The sequence below is a fragment of the Panthera onca genome, chromosome B3 (assembly GCF_046562875.1).
Source record: "Panthera onca isolate mPanOnc1 chromosome B3, mPanOnc1 haplotype 2, whole genome shotgun sequence".
NCBI classification, from domain to species: domain Eukaryota; kingdom Metazoa; phylum Chordata; class Mammalia; order Carnivora; family Felidae; genus Panthera; species Panthera onca.
This window is the reverse complement of record NC_138344.1, coordinates 66,477,307-66,494,975: the sequence shown is the minus strand read 5'-3', so window position 1 is coordinate 66,494,975 and position 17,669 is coordinate 66,477,307. Positions and strand designations below refer to the sequence as shown.

The 17,669-nt window shown below is 37.8% G+C and overlaps 1 long non-coding RNA gene across 1 annotated transcript in view; it reads left to right on the top strand.

Moving 5' to 3' along the window:
* Positions 1–5,284, top strand: part of LOC132669297 (uncharacterized) — a 142,921-nt gene extending 137,637 nt beyond the window's left edge. The window contains exons 2-3 of the long non-coding RNA XR_009606071.2: positions 2,101–2,266; positions 4,774–5,284. This is a non-coding gene — a long non-coding RNA (uncharacterized LOC132669297). The remainder of the gene's footprint in view (positions 1–2,100; positions 2,267–4,773) is intronic.
* Positions 5,285–17,669: the final 12,385 nt, after the last annotated feature.

Below are 17,669 nucleotides of genomic sequence, written 5' to 3'. Positions count from 1 at the left end.
ATAAATTGAATACTTAATTTAAAACCTTTCCACAAGAAAAACTTCTGGCCTAAATAACTTCATAGGTAAATTATTCCAAATATCAGAAGAAAACAAAAAAAGCATCAATCGTACACAAACGTGTCCAGTAGTAGAAGAATAGGAATAGTTTCCAATTAATTTTAGGAGACAAGCATAAATCATGCAACCAAAACTTAACAAGAACATATCTCCCTCCCAAAAAAAACCCAAAACAATATTATAGGCCAACCTCTTTTTTTGAATGTAGACAGAAATACCTAATTGGGGCGCCTGGGTGGCTCAGTCGGTTAAGTGTCCGACTTCAGCTCAGGTCACGATCTCGCGGTCCGCGAGTTCAAGCCCCGTGTCGGGCTCTGGGCTGATGGCTCAGAGCCTGGAGCCTGCTTCCGATTCTGTGTCTCCCTCTCTCTCTGCCCCTCCCCCATTCATGCTCTGTCTCTCTCTGTCCCCAAAATAAATAAACGTTAAAAAAAATTTTTTTTTAAATAAAATTATTACTAAATTCAATCCTCTTCCCTTCGTAAAGAAGGATAGCAAGAACATCTAGTTGGGTTCGTTCTAGGAATGCCAGGATGGATTAACTTACAAAAATAAATTGAATTTACCATGTTAATATAGGGGAAAAAAGCTTATGATTCCAATAGACCCAGAAAAGTATGTGATAAAATTTAATACCCTTTTATGACTTAAATACACACATGCATACACAAATTCCTTAAACTGAAGAATCGAGAAACTTTTTAATCATAAGGCATTTACAATTTTTTTTAAAGTGCAAAACTAGAGCAATGTTTTGCTTCTATGAAGTATTGCATTAGAGGTCCTAGCTAATGCAATACAAAGAAATAGACATTACAGATAAATGGAGGGCACAAACTTCCAGTTATAAGTTCTGGGACATAATATAACAATACTGTACTATATAGGTGAATGTTGCTAAGAGAGTAGATCTAAATGTTCTTACCACAAAAAAGAAACAGTAATTCTGTGAAGTGATGGAGGTGTTAACCCTACTGTGGTAGTCATTTTGCAACATTTAAGGGTACCAAATTATGTTGTAAACCTTGAACTTACACAGTGTTCCATATCAATTGTATCTCAAAGCTGGAAAAAAAATAAAGGTATATGGAATGGAAAGGTAAAATAAAACTATTCACAGAACACTTGGGTTCCTAAAAACTCCAAAAGAACCTACAAAATCCAATAGAATTAATAAATGAATTTAACAAAATCCCTGGCTACAAGGCAAAATCAATAAGTATAAATGAATTGTGTTCTTATACACTTGCAATGGACATTTAGAAAATGAAAATTAATACCACTTATAAGAACATAAAATCTAATATGAAGAATAAATCTCATAAAAATATGTAAGTTTTCTGCACTGACAACTATAAAACATTACTGAGAGAAAATAAGGCTAAAATAAGTCAGATAGAGTGCATTTATAGCTTGGCTGGCAGTTTTCTCCAAATATGTCAAATTCCTAGAAAATTTTATTTTGTGGATACTGACAAATAGATTCTAAAATTTTTATGGAAACAAGAGAGTGAGAACAACCAAAACAGCCTAAAATCACATATCTAAAGGATTTACACCAACAGATATAATAAGTCTTCTAAATCTATAGTAATTGGCAATGTATTATTGATACAAGGACAAATAGACCAATGGAGCAGAAGAGTCCAGAAATAGACCCACAAATATGAAACACTTCATTTATGATAAAATTACTGGTGGGGGAAAAAACGTTTCTAAACCAATGTCAGCCAAGTTACTATTGTCTAAACTACTAATGTAGATAATCACTTTGAGAGATATTGTCACCATTTTACGACAAAAAGTACATATAATTTTTAACTCCTTTTAAGGTGAATCTTTTATTTTCCTAAATATTGAAAACATTTCACAATCCTCTCAGAACTAAAATCAACTTTGGCATGTTTTTCAATTTTCATTTAATAAATTGACACTTTATCACACAACTTAAATATATATTAAGTGAGCTTTATCAGAATATTAAAATAACTATAAGGAGATCATAGACATAACTAACATACTATCTATTTTTGTTTCCAGGACACTGCAAAATCTTATTCTATAAATGTCTACATTCACATTTCAACTTCAAAGTATTAAACTTATTTACCTCCAGGGAATGTGTAAGAGGTCAAATCTTCCTAAATATATGGTTTTCACACATAACACCATCTTGAAAACATCTGGACTTCACAGAAACCACAGGGTAAGGAATAATCCTTCAAGACCTAAAACAACCACATTCCTATCAGAGTAAAATGATTTTTGAAGAAAATGGCTTGATATAACTACTATAAATATATATAGTCCTGTTCTTAATGTAGCTACTTTTGTATACTTTTGGGGGGTGTTCAGGCACACATTCTCTCTGAAGATGCAAAAACCTGCTTTTACCCAGAGACAGAATCTCAGGGAGAAAATGATAGGCTGACCAAAGAGACAACCTTTTGGTAGCAGTTAGGAGTCACTGAATATCAATTGAAATTTAGCAAGTAAAACAAGATTCTTTCCAAGTGATATTTACAAATAGCATCCTTTTATATCTTCCTGGTGCTTCACTGTGAAACTAAGTCTGAATGTTCATCAACCAATAAAATACAGTATGTATTAATATAAGATGGGAATAAGGAAAATAAGGAAACAAAGCTTGTATAAAAGAAAAATCAATTACTAAAACATGAATAATATAATCATGATATTTAAAAACACGATCCTAACAAGTAAATCCCACAAGCCTGCAATCAGATCTTGTGGGGCAATTCTTCTATAAGCAGCCCCTGATTTCATGTTGCCTTGGCCTACACTGAAGTTACAAGCTCACATCATTAAGGGAAACTTGTGTTACAACTGCAGGTTTGATACGAGCGTTAGTATTTCCCCCACTGTGGCAGGTAATTTCTCTGCTTGCCAAGAAAGTCATGGGAGAGCAGTCGGGGCAAAAGACTGAGTCACAGATTTGTAGAAACCAAGGGCAGGATTTTCCATTCAAAGTGAATTGGAACTTGATGAAAAGAGGTTCACAAGGCAAATGTGTGAAGACTATTGAACTTGAAACTGACACTGGGCAATAGATGTCAAAGGGCACCTGTGCAGCCACTGGGGCTGCTGACCCATACCACACCTGCCAAATCAGTAGGATTCAGGCAGGAGTCTCGATTGAGCCCTTGCTGTACCACTTATTACAGGGTCTTAGGTGAGCCACTAAACCTGTTTTCTTAAATCCAAAATCAAGATAAAACACCTGTTATAATTATCTTGTGGGATTTTTTCTGAAACAAAAAGATAAAGATATGGGAGCCCTCCATGGCCTCCGACTTCTTTGTAAATATGTGCTCTCTTTGTACACGGTTAGCAGTATCAGAGGGCCGTCAGAACAGGTTTTGGGTGGGGGAAAATGAGTCAAACAGCTGGGTTTAAGTCCTGATTCGATTACTAAATAATACTCTGGATCAGACTGCGTGATAAGTGCTTAGGACACAAAGATCAAAATAACCACTGGGGCTTCTTTAAGATTAAAAGTATGGACTAGAGAGTATCCAGAGACACTAGAGAATGTCCAGAATGTCCAGAGTATTATACACTTCCAACCTGTTGAGCTGAGATGAGCTGCATGGTTTGCTCTAAACAATAAAATGTAGAGATAGTAGTTGTTCCTTCCGCTGGAAGATGTTGAGGTTCAGCATGTAAGTTGCTCAGCTCTCTTCTTCCATGCTGCTCACACCGTTCAAAGATGTATCAACCCTCAAAAAGCCCCAGGGTACAAGTGGGCGGAGCAAGGAATGCATTTTGTTGTTTACAGGCCCTGAGGTTTTAGGGTGTTTTTTTCCTTCAGAATAATCAAGCTTACCTTTCCTGATAAAACAATGAGTTGTTTTTTTTTTTTTTTCCATAAAACTACACTTGTTCAGTTTAAAGAACTGGACTTCATTCCTACGTTTTTACGCTGTGATAAAACACCCTTTTATGAAATGATTACCATGGTGTTAGAGGTAGAATTCCAAAACACTGAAATTACACAAATACAGGAAGTTATACAAATACAATGAGAATGTACCACATGATTGCCATTTTGGGGAAAAATAATCCTAATAACTGCAAGAGAATGCCATCGAAAGATTTGCTTATGTCCTACCACCTCAGACTTCCTACATGAGAATACAAATCAAGCTCTGGGTTTCACGTTAGGAAATAAATCATGATAACTTTGCATGACCTTTGAAACACGATGGTCTCTGCATGTCTCACTGACATAATCTCATACGGGCAGACGAAGTTCCTAAGTGAGGTGTGCTAAGTAGTTGCCTTTACCATTTTAAGGCGTTTCGAGGCCATACTACAATTTATTGTCTTCAGACATTGCCCAGGGATGTGAGGGGGTATGAAAACTAGTCTGTGACTCCTGTATAATTAAAAGGTTTGCGATCTGATACCAAACAGTTCAGACCTTGAGCCTGTTTTTAAAGAAGATTTAGCCTAGCAAACTCAGCTTTCAGAAAAATAAAGTAAAATTCAAGGACTGATATCAAAGACAGTCATGGAGTGAATAGTTTTATTTGATGAGCAGATTGGAATGGAGAGAGGGAGCAGGGGGAAGGTTGAAAATTGTCAAACTGCGCACAAGTTGGCATTTGCCAATGCAGAATTATGAAGGCCTCCCTGGAGCCCTGCTGGGCCTCTGCACTGCTAATTCCTTGTGTTTTATTTTTCTTTTAGATGCCTTTCCAGTGGAGCTAACAACCACAACAAAACACAAAGAAACAAAAAAGCAAAAACAAAACGCAAACACCAAAAACAAAAAACAAAACCAAACCAAAAAACCCAACAAAACAAAATACGACATTCTCCAACATACTAACAGCCGTCTCCAAGATCAGAAAGCATCAGAAAAGACCCTAAAGAGTTGTGTAATCCCAGAGGAAGTATCTTGCTTAGATGGAGAAACGCTCGCAGCAGAAACCCGGGAAATTTCAGGGAGTGGAATTTTATTGTCAGAACTTTCAATGCAAGTGCAGCCACAGATCCTGGGAGCGTTAAATAAAAATTACCAACAAGCTGTCTTACCTGCGTGCACTCCATTGAAAGGAAGGGCAAACGTGAGCTAGTTGCGCTTGTACATCAGTCAAAACTCTGACAGCTACCCTGTGAAGTTTGACGAGCTGCCATGTGCTCGACTACCTAAGATACTCTTAACTGAACCATAAAAAGACAAATAAATTAGTAATTGCATCCCTCCTGTCAATGTCCTTTTGCGTGAACTTCTCAAGCTGTTGGTTAACATTGTCTGGAATGATTTATCAATATATTCTTAGCTTTCTTAGAAGAGACAGATATCCTTGATTTTTTTTTTCCAAAGTGTTTTCTGAATTGACTTAAGAAAATGATACAGATATTGCCAGTTTCTGGACCTCTGCTTTTATTCCCTGTTCTGCCTCCTCCCATTAGGAAATCAAACCAATAAGATTAACATAATCTTTCTTGGAATTGACTGTTCTTTTTAAATAGATCCCATGATAGACATGTGTAAAAATCAATAACAGGCTCCTCATTTGTCAAAGCTAATGACTAAACTCATTTTGAAGTTCAATAGTGGTTACTGAAGAGTGGCCACACATTATATATCTAATCCTGTAGGTCCCTTCACTTACTCTGCAGAAAAATAGAAAAAGGAGGGCTTTGTTGCTTGAGGCACAACATAAAAGCTTGGGTTTCCATTTTATTTGTTCGTATTAATTTTTCCTCCAAAGTATGACCATTTCTTGATTGTCCATGCTAATATGTTAAAGGAAATACAATGAAGAATGAATCTTATAACAGTTTTTAGTACCTTTTCCTCCCCTACCTGTTTTAAAACCAATTGCATTGGAAGCTCCTTCAATTATAGCCTTAACTCCTTTAGGTTATGGGCCATGTCTTACATATTTTTAATATCCCTGGAGAGACTAACATAGCGATTGGGTCACAGGTTAGCACAAAATAAAGATTTTTGTTGAATTAAACAGAATTAAATTATCCAATATCTTGGTCCATAGCATAGCAATTATCTTAGACCAGACACTCATATCCAGTGGAAAGTACAAAAGATGTCGCTTTCCAGCAGACTCTTCTCTGATAGATGCCCTGCATCACAGGGCGTATTAAGCAATGTTTGCTTCTGAGTTGTCCCTACTATCTCCCACAAAACCTTTTCCTGGAACGCAAAAGGGTGAGAACAGACGGCTTTTAATAAGACATCCTCCTCCCTTTTAAATATCCTGTAATTATAGGTGTATGCCAGCAACTAAGCATTCTAAAATCCAGACCAGAGACGTGGACGAAACACACGCAAGACATATAGGCCCTGATTGAGATCATTCAATTATTGTTAACAAAGGCAGTATCTTACATCTGCATAATGCTTTATGCCGCCCATAGCTTCTTCATGTACACCGTCTCATTTTCCAACCCCAAATCAAAACAGTATTTCATTTCCCTAGAAATTCCAAGTTGTGGTTCACTGTTGTGTATTCCTCTTTTCACCCGCAAGTTGCCGTTTTCTGGGCTTCAGGTTGTATATTGTATTGCATGCCCATTGGACACGGCCATCTCATGGAATCAATAGGTCAGACACAATTTGAAACTCCCTAGGTAATGGATTTTAAAAACTGCTTGAGGGTGGGGGAGAGAGACAGGAGGAGAAGGAATCCACAGAAACAATAACTGAAGTGGAGTGATGCATTCATGATGGGAGCTGGAGAACTCCTGTTCTTTATAATAGCTTCTCAGGGGAGAAGCCGCCCTTTTCCAGAAGGAGGTGTCCTGGGAATAGCAGAGCCACTGCCATTCCATTCTTTTGATGAACAGAAACCTTATCAGCGCAATCCCCCTGGAGAGTTGGAGGGATAAAGAAGGAGTTTAAAGACTTTTGAAAAATTTGGGTTGCGAGGGGGAGGCAAGCCCAGCATTCAGCTCGTTCATTTGGAATATCTCCTGTGAAGGGGAGGGTATTCTGCCAAATTCAGGACCCTCTCAGAGCTCACAGATACTGACAGCTGATCTAAGCTCAGTGCATGAGTTTATTCTTGCCAGGGGAGAGAAGGAGCAATGAAGTGAGAAGGATGTTGAATGAATTAAATACAAAGTATAAAAACAAAAACGCTCGCCTCCAACTGTAAATATCACAATGTGATATTTTCAGTTGCAGCTGTGCAATGAGGATGTCAAAGCATCAGTCATTAAATAATAAGTAGCATAAATCATTTTGATTTAAGAATAAGACACAGACACCTTGAAGTTTTTAATTATTTTTAGAAGCTCAAAGTATTACACGGCTTTGTCTGTCTCATCCTTATTAAGACTGTGAGGTTGGAAAAATCAAGGAAGCAGGTGAAACTTACACTGTCTCACATCATGGCTTGGTGGCATATATTAGGCAAAATAAGCTTTATTTTTTCCTATCCATAGAATAAAAAGCCTTAATTATCCAGTGGCATAGGAGGAACAGTCGAAGCCGTTCTAGGTCCTACAATGGCTGTTTATGTGGTACAAAAAAGTTCAAGTTGGTAATGAAAGGCACTGCTACATTATTAACTTCTCTCATTTGTGTCTGTGTGTCTGCGTGTACCGTGTACATGTTTTTAAAACATATTGATATTTTCCTTCAGTGGCTTTACCAAATAATGGTTTGTTATTATTATTATCATTAGGTTTGCCCTCTCTTCTGGAGGCTTGGTAAATATTTTTTGAAAGGTAGCAAAAGAAGTCTACATGTTACTAATTCAGAGTGCAGGCTGTGTGAGTCTTCATTTCAGTTACACCTAATCAAATAATTTAGGGTTAATTTATGGGGACCTGACCCTTCCCACAGAGCCCAGGGGTTTGGATACACAGCAGACAGCAGACTCTTGCACAACAGAGCTTTGAACTGCATGAGGCCACTTTATGCAGATATATATATATATATATATATATATATATATATATATATATATATATATTTATATATATTTAGAGCACATCACTCTTAACACATTTCCTCTCCCTATGATTTTCTTAATAACATTTTCTTTCTATAGTTTACTTCACTCTAAGAATATAGTATATATTGCATATAAAATTATATGTTAACCAACTGTTATTCTAAAGCTTCTAGTCAAGAGTAGGCTATTAGTAGTTACATTTTTGGGGAGTCAAAAGTTATATGCAGATTTAGTGACTGCACAGGAGTGGGGGTTGAAGTGTGAGATTAGCACCCCTAACCCTGTGGACATAACACAGAGTACATGAGAGGAAGGAAATGAGAAGATGTTGGGTACAGGTGTGGAAAGCCTTCTATAATGTGTTAATATATCTGGATGCTATCTTGTAAGCAGAATGCAGTCAATAAGCATTTTTAAGTGGAGAAGAATCATGATTGAATCAAAGCTTTCCAACAATAACTCCGGTGAAAGTGAGGAGGATAAAATGAGGAGAAAATAGAATTATGGTTTATGGGCATACTTCAGAAAAGAGATAAAGGTTTAAATCAGAGCAGTGGCAGTGGACATGGGTAGAAGAGGGGTTATTTGGGATCAAAGGCTTTTTGAAGGTAGAACCAAAGAGCCTGGTAACTGAATACGATGCAGGAGTGAAGAGGCAAAAATAATGCTGATGTTTCTAGCAGAGTCTACAGAGTGGATGGAAGTAATGATAGCCTGTGTGAAGAATCCAAGATGAGGGTGGGACTAGAAAAGAAGGTACCACTAAGGGGTCCTGTGTCATAAAATCTATGTGGCTACAACTGAGATTTTTGAATAATTTTTTTAAAGCTTATTTTGAGAGAGACAGAGAGAATGTGCACATGAGCAGAGGGAGGGGCCAAGAGAGAAGGAGAGAGAATCCCATGCAGGTTCTGTCTTTCTATAATGGTGCAAAGCCCAACACAGGGTTCAAGCTCATGAACCATGAGATCACGACCTGACCAAAATCAAGATCCAGATCCTTAACTGACTTAGCCACCCAGGCACCCCATAACTGACACTTTTTTAGAGAATAATGGCATGATCTCTTCTTCTAGGTAATTTTCTCTCAGAGTAGTCAGCAATCATTATAATGGGTTTTAATATTATACGAGGTTTATATTAGTATATATGTAAAGTTTTTAAAAAGGTCTGGAAACGACAAGAGAACCAGGACGGTGGAATGGAAACACCATTAGGTTATACATCAGAAGTCATAGTCTCCCTTAGCCACCTGACTGACCTTACACAAACAACGTGATCTCTACAGGTGTTCATTTTATAACTTGTGAACTAAGAGTAAGGATGCTTTTTCTTCCTTCCTCTCACCATATGTACGGATCAAGTGAGAGGATTCATTTTTAGGCAGCTTTTGAGATTCATTTTAGTGCAGCCTAAGTGATGTGGATACAATTTTAACATGTTGTTAGTTGGATAATTAAAAATAAAAACTCTTGATTGAAAGTAATTTCTCAAAATATTTTCAGGGAAAGAGATTTAAATTCTATTAAAGGATTTAGTCTCTGTTTTTTTCTCTTTCTCTCTTTTTTCAATTTCTGAACACAGCAAATCTTTCCTTTGTCCAAATATTAAATCTATGAGGCTACAAATACAACGTTGCACATGGTATGCATTATAAAAACAAACCCTGAAACATTTATCTGGGGCAAAATAAAAGAAACTGAAAAATTGAAGATGTCAAGCATTTTTAGTTAATGCAAGATATCCCCATTATTTCTTTTCCTTTTAATAAAGTTCACACTTTGTTGCTCTCTTGAAAACCAATTCCTCCTAAAGCTTCTCTCTTCATCTTTAATATGAGTCTTCTCGGAAGCTCTCATTTCTATCTGGGCAGTATTATTACCTATCTTACAGAGTCGAGCATTAGAGATTAATTACATGTGAAGTACATCTGATGGCCCTGGGGTTTCTCTGGGTAGCAGTGAAGGCTGCCCACTGGTGTCATAAAAGCTGTATAAATTTAATTAAAATGTAGCTGTTTCATTGGGTCTACTATGCAAGTAGGGCCTCTGGTCTTGTGTAAAAAAAGAACGATCTTGTATAAAAACTCACAAAGTTAAAGTAAAAGGAACACAATACACCGTGGTGAGTGATAGCCTGCCAGAGCAGCCGGGCACAGGATGGAGAAAACTCACAGAAAGGGAGAAGGTCCCCTATATAATAGCCACACCTTCCAACCTCACCCTCTCCAAGTGGTTCGGGTCAGAGAGAATCCCAAGTGCACTTTTTAGCTCTCTCTTGGCTGTTTATTCAGAAAGCCCCAGGGGGTTGTAAGCAGACACTAGTTTACTTCAGGGTATTTCATTGGCATTTCATTCGCCCAAATAGCTAATTGAGCCTTTCCACCTTGCTCCTCCCTGGCACTTCCCCAATATTGAATAAACTTGCATTACTGACAGGGTCAAGTCTAACATCAAGTCTGACCAGGAGACCCACCTGCAGTTTATGAGCCTCCTGGTATACATCTGCAAGGAACGGGTCAGGAGTTTTGATTCTCTGGAAAGATAACGTTCTCTGAAGGCCCCAGAAAATTTGGTCATCTCTTTATTTTGTCAAAAAGTAGTAAGTTGCCACAGTGCGATTTGAAAATGGAAGGCAGACATTCTATAAAATTACTTCTATAAAAGTAGCACAGGATCTGCGCTAAACCATTTGGAAGAAGTGTGAATAACAGTAATAATAATTGCTACCATTTATTTCATGATACCCATGTGCCAGATATCGTGTGTTATTTCCAGCTCTCACACCCATCCTGGTGTGAGAACATACCACCATACTGTAGCACAAAGAGCCTAAATTTTGAAGAGAGACAAAAATGGTTTGAATCCTGGATTAGCTATTCTCTGGCTCTCCGAGTCTCAGTTTCTTTATAAATTAATATTTGGTTGGCAGCTCTGGGTGATGCTTAAATGAGTGGAATATAAATATCTGTATGTATCTATATATCTTCCTAACATATTATCTGGCACACAGTGGAAGCTCTATAATGTTAGTTCCCATCTTAGTTTTCAGTAAGACTATATAAGACTCAATATTATTTTTGAAAAATTCTCTAAGGATGGGGATTTTGTGATTTCTCGCATAGTACTGGCTTCTACTAGCATTTAATATTATAATGCAGAGTTGTGTCCTATCCAATGTAAAAATGTGCACAATAGTTGTTCCATTCCAGATGAGTATTTCTTTATCTTATTTGGCACCTATAGGGAGCTACAGGCTTACTCTGCATTAAAACATCTATTTATTCCAGTTACCTTGGTGCATGTAAAATAGGAAATGAGGTGGGGGAGGGGAAATGGAATTTTAGCCTTTAACTAGGTCTGGATGTTCTGGTTTAGAACGGCAATATAAGAAGACCCTGAACTCCCTCCTCCCACAGACATACTCGATCTATAGCTACCTATGGAACAATTTCCTCTGAAAAAAAAAAAAAAAACAACCCTAAATACTAGCTAAGCAACTCCTATACCTCAGACAAATGAGAAAAAATCCACACCAAAGTGGGTTGGTGAAGCTGGGACACAATTTCACCATAAACCGTACCCCTGGAATGGTTACCCACAATCAGGAGGGAACTCAAAACCTGGAGCTTTTCCCTGAGGAGCTAAGGGTTTGAACCCCCATATTGGGCTCTCCAACTTTTAAGACCTGTACGTGAGAGATGAGCCCCTAAACATTTATCTAGTTTTCAAAATTACCAAGAGCTTTTTTCCATGAGACTCACAACACTATAGTAAACTGAGAAATAAATGGCTTTTAAAGGGCTGGCAAGATCAGACTCCCCTACCCCAAGTACCAGCGCAGAAGCATGGAGAGGCTTGCAGACTTTATGTGAAAGAAGCTTATTTTCTTATCTTAAGGCACTGGCCTAAGGACCAAGCAACTAATCTGGCACACATCTAGAGCCTGATGGGGTAGTTCCAGTGACAGAAGCTAGTAAGCGTCATCTTTATGCTCTCCCTCTGCATTGTTCTAGCTCTCTGGCACTTCATGAAAAGGAGCGGATTCCCCAGTTTTCTGACTGCCCCCTAGGAAATACTTCTTGAATGCCTGGCCCCGGCTGGAGGTCAGGGGGGTTGTGTTTCTGGGTCCTACCAGACTGTAACAATCAGAGAGACGACTCTAGGCTTGTTGTCACCCCCAGGGAACAGTGCAGACAGGAGACTAAAGCACACCAGTCTTTCTGTGACATAGGCTTCTTTCTTTGTCCTGGAGCTACAGACTGAGGGTCAGGCTTCTGGTTTGGCAAAGATCTAGAAAGTTACTGAAGTGCACCCTGGAGACAGAGGCAGATGGATGCCATCATGCATTGTTTCCTTGGCCCTGCTCCAGCTGGCCGGGATCTCCCACAAAAGAACTTATACAGTCATCTTGGACCCCGATTTTTATGACCACCATCAAGGGATACCTCGAGATTGTGTGGCTCTGGTTGACAGAGGGGGCTTAAGCTTGTGGATCCCACAGGACTATAAGTATGGAGAGGGTTCTTAACTGGTTACCACCCACAGGGCACGGCAAAGGGCAACAGACCCAGCACCCAGTCTTGCTAAGAAAGACATCTACTAGCTTGTCTTCATAGCTGTGGCCTGAGAGGCCAGCTTCTAACGAAGTACACATCAAAGAACTCACTGTAATCCTCCCAGAGAACTCAGAAGCAGGTGCATTCTTTGTGTTCTTCCTATGCTGTGCTCTGCAGAGGCAGTATCCCCTGGAAGGGAGCTTGTGCATACATTTGATGTCCTGATTTTTATATCCAGAGCCCAGTTTTTGTGGCAGTAACCAAGGGGATGCCCCTTGACTGCTGTCTCTGGTGGCCTGTGGGGCTTGCATTCCTGGGTCCCAGGGGACTCTAACCAGATGAGAAACAGGTTCTGGTAGGTGGCCACACCTAGAGCACTGCACAGATAGATGAATGAAACATATTTTCAGTCTTTCTGTGGAGAAGACCTATCTGTCCTGGAGGTTAGGCCTGAGGGGCAGGCTTGTGGTGTGGCACACATTTATGGCCATTCTTAGGCATGCTCCAGGGATATAGGTCAGTGATCTCCCTCTACCTCACCAGTATCTCCCAAAAAGGAACTTACACAGTCATCTGGGCCCTGATTTTTCCAACTCTTAACGACAGGACACTTCTAGATTGCCCAGCTCTAGTGGCCAGTGGGACTTATGCTTATCTTCTCACAGGACTACACATATTTGCATACTTTAAAATCTGCTGCCTTAGGTCTGTCTTTCATCAGCCCGAATTTAGGTGTTGACTATGATCTTCCCTTTGGGACATGACAGGTCTTGGCATACTCTCAAGTACTAAGTGTAAATTAAAAAGAAAATATGCTGCTTGGACTACTATGAAAAATTGTATGTCAACAAATTGGACAACTTAGAAGAAATGGATAAATTCCTAGAAACATACAACCTAGCAAGACTGAGTCATGAAGAAATAGAAATATGAACAAACTGATTGCTGGTAGGGAGACTGAATCAGTAATCAGAAATCTCCCCACAAACAAAAGTTCTGGACCAGACAGGTGAATTCTAGCAAACATTTAAGAATTAATACCAATCCTTCCCAAACTCCTTCAAAAATTTGAAGAAGGAATACTTCTAAACTTACTTTATGAGGACAGCATTGCTCTGATACCAGAACCAGATATGACACTACAAGAAAAGAAAATTACAGGCCAATACCCTTGATGAACATAGACAAAAAAATCCTAAACAAAAATATTAGCAAACTAAATTCAACAATACATTAAAAGGATAAAACACCATGATCAAGTGGGATTTATTCGAAAGATGCACAGGAATTCATCATCCACAAAGTTAATATGACATTTCACATTAGCAAAATGAAGATAAAAATTACATGATCTTAACAGATGCAGAAAAAAACTTTGAAAAAATTCAACATCCACTTATGATAAAAACTCTGAAGAAAGTGGGATGTACCTAAACATTATAATCTATAGGACAAGCACATACCTAGTATCATACTCAAGGTTGAAAAGCTGAAAGCTTTTCTTCTAAGATCAGAAACGACACAACAGTATGGGAAGTCCTAGCCAGAGCAATTATGCAAGAAAAAGAAATAAAAGACACCCAAACTGAAACAGAAGTAACACTGTCACTATTTGCAGATGATATGTTATATTTGTATAAACCCTAAAGACTCCACCCAAAAACTATTAGAACTTAAGAACAAATTTAAGTTATTCAAACAAAGGTTGAATGACACAAAATAAACATAGGAAAATCTGCTGTTTTATTACACTATTAATAAACTATCAGAAAGAGAAATAAAAAAGCAGTCCCATTTATTATTATGTCAAAAGTAATAAAATACCTAGGAATAAACATAACCAAGGAACTCAAAGACCTGTACACTGAAAACTATAGAATATTGATTGATGAAAACTAAAAAAAAACACAAATAAATGGAAAATTTTTGCTGTGCTCCTAGACTGAAAGTGGTATTGAAGGGTCCATACCACCCAAAGCAATCTACAGATGCAACGTTTTCTGTATCAAAATTGAATGGCTATTTTCACAATAAAAGAACAATCCTAAAATTTGTAAGGAACCACAAAAGGCCTCAGAAAGCAAAAGTGATCTTGAGAAAGAACAGAGATGAAGATATCATGCTTCCTGATTTCACACTATATTACAAAGCTAGAGTAATCAAAACAGTATGGCATTCTCATAAAACCAGACACATAGTTCAATAGCACAGAATGGAGAGTCCAGAAATAACCCCATGCATATATGATCATTAATTTATAATCTAGGAACCAAGAATGTACAATGAGGATAGATCAGTTTCATCAATAAATAGTGCTGCAAAAAATGGACAGCCATATACAAGAGAATGAAATGGGACCACTATCTTACACCATGAATAAAATGACTCAAAATGGATCAGAGATTGAACACAAAACCTGAAACCACAACATTCCTAATAGAAACATAGGTGGCAAGCTCCTTAATATCAGTCTTGTGATGATTTGTTGGATTTGACACCAAAGGCAAAAATAAACAAGTGGGACCACAGCAAGGGAACCACCAATAAAATGAAAAGGCAACTTTTTCAATAAGAAAAATGTTTGTGTATCTTGTCTGATAAGGGGTTAATATCCAAAATCTATAAAGAATCCATACAACCCAACTGCAAAAAAAAAAAAAAAAACTGATTAAAAAATGGGCAGAGAATCTGAATAGACAGTTTTCCAAAGAAGATATATAGACAGACATCAGGTACATGAAAAGATGCTCTACATCATTAATCATCGGAAAAATGCATATCAAAGCCACAATAAGATATCACCTCAAACCTGTTTGAATGGCTATTATCAAAAAAAACAAAAAATAAAAATAACAAGTGTTGGCAAAGATAGAGGGAAAGGGAAACCTTGTGCACTGCTGGTAGGAATAAATTGGTGCAGCCACTATGGAAAAGAGTATGGAGAGCCCTTAAAAACTAGAGCTACTAAGTAATCCAGCAATTTCATTTCCAGGTTTTTATCCAAAGGAAATAAAAACATTTTTAAACATTCAAAAAGATACATACACCCCCCATGTTCATTGCAGAATTACTTACAAGAGCCAATATATGGAAACAACCTAAGTGTCCATTAACGAATGAATGAATTAAAAAGTGTGGGTACGCACGCACACACACACACACACACACACACACACACACAAACTGGAATATTTTTTTCAGCCATCGAAAAGAAGAAAATCTTTGTAACAACATGGATGGACTCCGAAACACTCCTGTCTAAGTGAAATGTCAGAAAGAGAAAGACAAATACCATATGATCTCACTTATATGTGGAATCTAATACATACACACATACACACACACACACACACACACACACACACACACACACCAAACAAGCTCATGGATGCACGGAAGAATTTCCCGGAGGCAGGGGGTGGGTGGTAGGCAAAATGTGTCAGGGGAGTCAAAACTTACAAACTTCCTGTTAGAAAATAAATAAGTCACGGGGCGCCTGGATAGCTCAGTCAGTTGAGCATCTGACTCCGGCTCAGGACATGATCTTGTGGTCTAGGAGTTCCAGCCCCGCATCGGGCTCTGTGCTGACAGCTTAGAGCCTGGAGCCTGCTTCGGATTCTGTGTCTCCCTCTCTCTCTCTGCCCCTCCCCCGCTCATTCTCTGTCTCTCTGTCAAAAATAAATAAACATTAAAGAAAAATAATAAAAAAAGAAAATAAATAAGTCCCAGAATGTAATGTACAGCACGATATTCATACTTAATAATGTTATAATACATATTTAAAAGTTTCTAAGAGAGTAAATCTTGAGAGTTTCTTATCATAAGAAAAATATTTTGTAATTACATACAGTAGCAGATGATAACTAGACATTGTGATTTTCATTTTGTAATGTATACAAGTGTGGAATCATGTTGTACAACTGAAGCTATACAATGCTATGTCAATTATACCTCAATTAAAATGCCAGAACAAGGGGCGCCTGGGTGGCTCAGTCGGTTAAGCGTCCGACTTCAGCTCAGGTCACGATCTCGCGGTCCACGAGTTCGAGCCCCGCGTCGGGCTCTGGGCTGATGGCTCAGAGCCTGGAGCCTGCTTCCGAATCTGTGTCTCCCTCTCTCTCTGCCCCTCCCCCGTTCATGCTCTGTCTCTCTCTGTCTCAAAAATAAATAAATGTTAAAAAAAAAATTAAAAAAATAAAAAATAAAAAAAAAAAATGCCAGAACAAAACAAAACAAACCATTTAACTAGGTCCTACCATGAGATGCTCTTTTAATCAGAATTAATTTTGTCCAGGATATTTTTGTCTTCGTTTTGCCTTATGGCTTCCATTCTCAATCCTGACAGGTCTCTGTAGTCTCCTTTTGATTTGTATCCATAGGTGTAAGAAATCCCGAGAAATTCTCATTCTATATAAGGCAAGGAGCTGTCCAAACTTTGAAGAGTCTGGAGTAAAGGTGCAAGGGTGTAGGCAAGGTTGAAAAGGAAACGTGAGGTTGATTCTCTGTTCCTACCACAGCTACTGATATAGTTGTGGAAAAGATAAAATTCCTCAGAATCATTCTCTGCAATTCTTAATTCTTTATTCTTGGATATTTTATTTCTCAACCTTTTAATAGTCTCATGTACTCTATTGAGACCATTTCTGTTATATAAACATTAAATATTGGGCATTTTTAGAATATCTGAGTCAACAGTGAATATCAGGAGTTTTGATTTATTTTTAGGAAGACATGTTCAGAACATAGAAAAGGTTATGGTTGTAGTTGTTTCTAAATAAGGTAGAAAACTCCAAATTGAGAATCTCTCACGGCAACTTAGTATTAGAAGAGTACAAAAAAGCAGAACTTCCCTCCTTCCCCCCAGAAAATTTCATATAGAAAAAAAAAATGACACATACAAAACAAAAAGTCAGAAGAAAATAGGTTCCACAAGCCTTGCACAAACAACTACAATTTTTCACGAGGCACATGCCTTGCTTTTAAATGAGAACTTAAAAATATACAATTTAAAATTTAAAAATTCTATGGTTTTATTTAAAATATAGAGATAATAAACATTTAGCCATTATAGCACAGTGAAATTATAGTTTGTTATA